General features: G+C 39.8%; 1 protein-coding gene across 5 annotated transcripts in view; it reads left to right on the top strand.

Annotated features, from left to right (window-relative positions):
• Window positions 1-680: 680 nt before the first annotated feature.
• Window positions 681-6000, top strand: part of atf2 (activating transcription factor 2) — a 149774-nt gene continuing 144454 nt past the window's right edge. For 2 of the 5 annotated variants that reach the window (XM_068035455.1, XM_068035453.1), the window contains exons 1-2: window positions 697-752; window positions 2092-2145. The gene's annotated coding sequence lies outside the window, so the exon portion shown is untranslated. Of the gene's footprint in view, window positions 753-2091; window positions 2146-6000 lie in introns of all 5 variants that reach the window. The other 3 variants (XM_068035457.1, XM_068035456.1, XM_068035454.1) reach the window with 2 other exon arrangements.

Here is a 6000-nt window from a genome sequence, read left to right as displayed (position 1 = left end):
CTAATGGCATCCAGCACTACCTCTCCACTCCCCATGTTGTCAGACAGCTTTTCTGTTATTCAGTCCTGAATGAGCCTGAATTTCCTCCAGTTAAACATGGGAAGCCCAACACAAATCCCCTTCGCTAGGCACTGAATCCATCCTCCTCCCTGTCTCAAATTGAACCAGACTCTTCACAACCCCAGCATCCCATTTGTGAGCCGAGTGTCCAATCCCCGAATCTTCTCCATCAATGGAGGGCTACCTACTTCCACCTCTGAAATGATGACCCTCCCCCACCCCCACCCCCCCCAAACCCCAACCCCCAACCTATGCCTCAGCCTAACTGCTGCAGCAGCTGCAATGCTCATTTATGCCTCTACAGGCGACTATTCAAATGCTTTCCGGCCTCCCATCTTCCCCCTCTCTGTGAACTTAAGCCAAAGCTTTGCTGCCATTTCCTACCTGGCACGGAGTACAGTTAACCCATCATCACTATACCCACTGACTAACCTACATTGGTTCCCCATCCACCAGTAATTCCATATTAAAATGTTCATCCTTGTTTTCAAATCCTTCCATAGTCTCACTACTCCCTATCTCTCCAAACTCTTCCAGCCCTCCTACCTCTCAACAAAAGTCATCTTGCCTGCCGTTTACCAGGTGAGGTGGAGCCTGAGCCACATGATTCAGTGACGTAAAGGCGAGGGTTTCTGCGTTGAATTCTCGCGAGTTCTCGCTCGATCGGCCGTCAGCAAGAATTAGTCCTTGTGGTAAGTTTGTAAACAACGTTAAAAGGTGATCGAGGCGGCTTGGGTTTCTTGTAATAATGATTGAAACAGCGTTTATTTTCGCAGTTAGCTCTCGTTATGGGTATGTGAGTGGCGAGCGGCTGTTGGGTGGGTGTGTTCACAAACGTTATCTGTTAATATGGCGACGCTCCCCGACTGCTGGATGCTGGGCTTGGATTCGTGATGCTTCCAGCTGGAGGAGGTTTCCTTAGAGTCGAGCCCATTCCCATTCTGTGAATTTGAGAGTTGCACAAATTCAGAGACAGTCGTTTGTAATAAGCAGAGAGGCGGCTCTCTAATTTTTGATTCATGGTGCTGTTATGTTATGGACACAAATGTATGAGTTGAATGGTCTGAGCGATGGAGAAATCATTCTGTACCTCGTTTCCTAGGGAGCAGACTGTCAGTATCCCTGTCCTTATTACTCCTGCATTGTACAGCGAGCCAGACAGTCATACATTGGTGGTGTTAACTAGCGCAATTCATACAGCAGGTCAAACCAAAATTCACTGTGTCTTGTGATTATCAATTGTGAGAGTCCAATCGTGGATATTTCATATGGCTTAGAAAGTATAGATACTCCTTTTACGGTTTTTCGTATTGCAGGCTTCATGTTTTGTTATTGAGAAGCTCAGGCGTGGGGCAAAGGTCCATAGTGCAGGCCACCACCACCAAGTTTGGCAAAAGGTAAATCAACAATAGTAGTTAGGTGATGCCAAGCTTGGTCTTTAAAATCTTGTAGATTGTAGAAGGAAGGAAAGACAAAGGGATAAGTAAAGAGCTCTACTGTTTTGAGAGCCTTGAAAATAATGACTAAGAGCATGAGGCAGTACAACATATTAACAATATAGACAAAAGAGTTTGTAGAACAGTGTATTTGGAACTAAAGAACAAGGAAGGAAAGTTTGAAGCAAAATTAAGCTGATACCATAATAAACAATAAAGAAAAATGTTTGTGACAGAAAAAGAGCTGCTTTTGTCCTGTTCAGAAGTGTTGGAAAAGTGACAAAAGGAGCTTTCCACATATGAGTGTGGTATTGAAGGTATGGATATATTTGGACTTTGTAGACTATTAAGTGGTATTGAGGGAAAAATAATTGTTTGGCATGAAAGAGGAAGTGGGCTTCTACTGTTGAAGTGGTGTGGGACTACTATTTGAGGTCAGAAGAAACAATGTAGTCCAATAATGACCATGTATAAACAAGGATAGGAGGTGGAGGTGTCAAAGATAAAGATGTAGCTTTAGATTATATTTGCAAAAGACGGAGGAAACTGTACTGTTAAAGAATTGAAAGAAACTATTTTTGTTGCTCCATTGAAGGCCTTGAAGGAGATCGTAACATAATGAGTCAGCTGTTGGACTGCAAGAAGACTGGTGAGACATGCTAAGGAAAGTTAATAATGTAGAATGGAATTATAAAAACCATGGATAGGGTGGAAGTCATTGATCTGAAGATGGAACCAATTGGGAGAGAGAACGGAGCCCTGGGGAACTCTTGCATTAATGGAAAAGGTGTCAGAGAATGAGTAATCAACTATAGCACAGATATTGATTTGAGAGCAAACTAGACAACCATAAATGTATCTTTAATGGGACTTCTAAACCAGTTTAGAAGTGTATGGTGCCAGATTTCACCAAAAGCTTTGCAGTTGTCTAAAGCAATGACAGATGATTCACAAAATTGTTTCTTTTATGATTTTAAAAATTACTGCATTTTTGCTAAATGTGCCTGTTAAGCATGCAGTTGGTTTATCTTGATTCAATTCAGGCTGTAAGCTTAACAGTTCACAAATGCACAACATAATAAAAACTAGACCTGTGCTTTATGCACATGATTCTTTTTAAAAGTTAAGATATATGAGAAATGTATTTCAAAGAGGAGGAAAATGCACTGAGTATTTTAGTGTGTAAATGCATTTATTGAGTCTGTGATTTTGCTCTGTACTAGCATGTCTTGGGGCCAGCAGTTCAAGGTGAATCTTGTAACAACTCAGACTACTGGTAACTCAGAATTGAGCAATACAGTGTAGAAAGATATGTATAACAGGGAGGGAGAAGAGAAGGCTGCACCTGTCTGTCACATTTGTTGTGATGCACTTTATGCTATTGTGTCAGTTTTATGGCAAAATAGACTTGCTGAACATGGGAGGCTATTTCTCCTTTGAAGAAGCCTGTAGAGAGATGTACTTTGGTGTTCGAAAATAAAGCTCCCAAGTTGTTTCAGCTTCAGGATCTATTCTGTCCATTTGTTTGTGTATCATGTGCAAGGGTACTCGCATGCAAAAGTTGGTAGTGGATCTGAGTCATATTTTCACATGGATATTTTAATTCAGTTTAATTTCTGTGAAATATCACGGGTGTGTATGGCGAAAAATAGATCTGGCATTGATTTTCAAATTCTGCATGCCTGGTAGATTAATAATAAAATCTGTTACTTTCAACAGTTGAAGTTTCATAGCATAAGAAATAGGAGCAGGAGTCGGTCATTTGGACCTTTGAGCCTGCTCTGCCATTCAGTACGATTGTGGACAACTTTCTACCCCAACTCCACCTTCCTGCTTTGTGCCTTTATCCCTTAATTCCCTTAGTACCCAAAAATCGCTCTCTGACTTGAATATACTCAATGAGTGAGCATCCACAGCTCTGTGAGGTAGAGAATTCCAAATATTTACAACCCTTTGAGTGAAGAAATTTCTCCACATCTCAGTCCTAGGTGGCTAAACCCTCATTCCCAGACTATGACCCCTAGTTCTAGACTCACCAGCTGCGGAAACATCCTTCCAGCATCTACCCTTCCAAGCTCCATTAAGAATTTTATGTTTCAATTAGACGACCTCTCATTCTTCTAAATTCTAGGCAATATAGGCCTAGTCTATTCAATCTTCCCTCATAGTATGATCCTCTCATCCCAGGAATCAATCAATGAACCTTTGTTGCATTCCCTCTCAGGTAAATCTACCTTTTTATTAGGTAAGGTGTGGTCTCACCAAGGCCCTATGTAACTGCGGTAAGATTCCTTCACTCTTATTCTCCAAGGCCTTTGTAATAAACACTAACATGTTTCTAATTGCTTGCTGTACCTGCATGTTAACTTTCTGTGATTCATGTACAAGGACACAAAGATGCCGCTGAATACCAACATTTCCCAGTCCATCATCTTTTAAAAATATTCTGTTTTTCCATTTTTTCCTTCCAAAATGGATAACTTCACATTACTCCAAATTATATTCCATCTGTCACATTCTTGCTCACTCATTTAACCTGTCTAAATTTTTCTGCAACCTCTTTGCATCCTCTTCGCTTACTTTCCCACCTAACTTTGTATCATCTGTACCTTTGGATAGATTATACTTGGTCCTCTCTTCTAAGTCATTGATATAGATTGTGAAGAGCTGAGGCCCAAGCATTGATCCTTGTGGTAACCCCCTAGTTACAACCGCCCAGCCTGAAACTGACCTTTTTATTCATGCTCTGTTTTCTGCCCATTAACCAATCCTCAATCCATGCTATTGTATTACCCTCAATCCCATGAGCCCCAGTTTTATGCAATAACATCTTGTGTGGCACCTTATTGAATAGCCAAATACACTACATCTATTGGTATTCCCTTATCTACCCTGCTAGTTACAGCCTCAAAAAACTAATAAATTTGTCAAACACGATTTCACTTTCATATATCCATGTTAACTTTGCCTAATCATATTATGATTTTCCAAGGACCACGTTGCCGTGTCCCAATAGGTTCTAACATTTTCTTGACGACTGATGTCATGCTGACTAGCTTATAGATCCCTGTTTTCTCTCCCTCTCCCTGTTTTCTTGAATAACAAGGGTTGCATTTGCTACCTTCCAATCCATGAGGACTGTTCTAGAATCTAAGGAATTATAGAAGGCCAAAGCTATTGCATCCACTAACTCTGTAACTACCTTTTTTAAAACTCTAGGATGCAGGCCATCAGATCAAGAGGATCTATTGACTTTTAGACCCATTAATTTCTCCAGTATTATTTCTTTAATAGTGCTAATTTCTTTAAGTTCCTCATTCTGACCAGACATTTGGTTCCCACAATTTCCGGAATTTTTTTGTCTTCTATTATGAAAACAGATAAGTGCTTAATGTCTCTGTCATTTTCTTTTTCCCCATTATAATTTCTCCTGTGTCTGCCTCTAAGGGGGGCTCACATTTACTTTCACTAATCTGTTCCTTTTTACACACCTGTAGGAGTTTTATTTTACTTAGAATTATATGGAATATACAGGTCATTTAGCCCAATCAGTCCAATCTGACATTTAGGCTTCACTCAACCCTCCTCCCAATCTTCCTCATCTAATTCTGTCAGCATAGCCTTCTATTCCCTCTCCTTCATGATTATCTAGCTTCCCCTTAAACGCTTCTATATTATTTACCTTAACTACTGCCTGTGGTAGTGAGTGCCACATTCTCATCATTCTGTGGGTAAAGTTTCTTCTGAATTGCCAGTTTGATTTCTTGCTGACTATCTTGCATTGATGGCTTCTAGTTTTGCTCTTTGCCACAAGTGGCAACACTTTTTCTGTGTTGACTCTTATCAAAAATTTTCATAATTTTAAAGACCTCTATTAGGTCACACCTCCGTTTTTTTTCCAAGATAAGAGACCTTGCCTGTGGTATCCTTTCCAGATTGATGTAACCCCTCCGATCTAGCATCATAATAAATTTGTTTTGCACTCTCTCCAGTAACTATATATCCTTTTTCATAATATGGTGACCAGAACTGTACACTGAACTCTTTTACAATGTGCTAGTTTACTCTCATTCTCTTTTTCTTTATCAATTTCTTGGTCATCCTTTGATGAATTCTAAAATCCTCCCAATTCTCAGGCCTACTATTTTTGGCACCGCTATAAGCCTCTTCCATTAATCCAATACTCTCTTTACCATCCCTTGTTAGTCACAGTTGAACCACTTTTCTCATGGGGGTTTTTATTCCTTAAGGGAATGTATATTTGTTACAAATTATGTATTAATTCTACCATCATGTCTTTTAATGTAGTTTTCTAATCTGCCTTAGCCAACTTGCCCCTCATATCTACATGATTTGCTTTGTTCAGATTTAAGACCTTAGTTTCTGACTTAACTACTCTCAAATTATATCCAAATTTGTCATATTGTGATCCGTCTTCCCTAGAGGCTCTTTAACTACAAGATTATTAATAAACCCTTGTTGCACAATATTAGATCTAAAATAG

This window comes from Heterodontus francisci, chromosome 7 (assembly GCF_036365525.1).
Source record: "Heterodontus francisci isolate sHetFra1 chromosome 7, sHetFra1.hap1, whole genome shotgun sequence".
In the NCBI taxonomy this organism is placed as follows: Eukaryota; Metazoa; Chordata; class Chondrichthyes; order Heterodontiformes; family Heterodontidae; genus Heterodontus; species Heterodontus francisci.
Note: the sequence above shows the minus strand (reverse complement) of the source record. Positions and strands in the feature narration are given on the sequence as shown.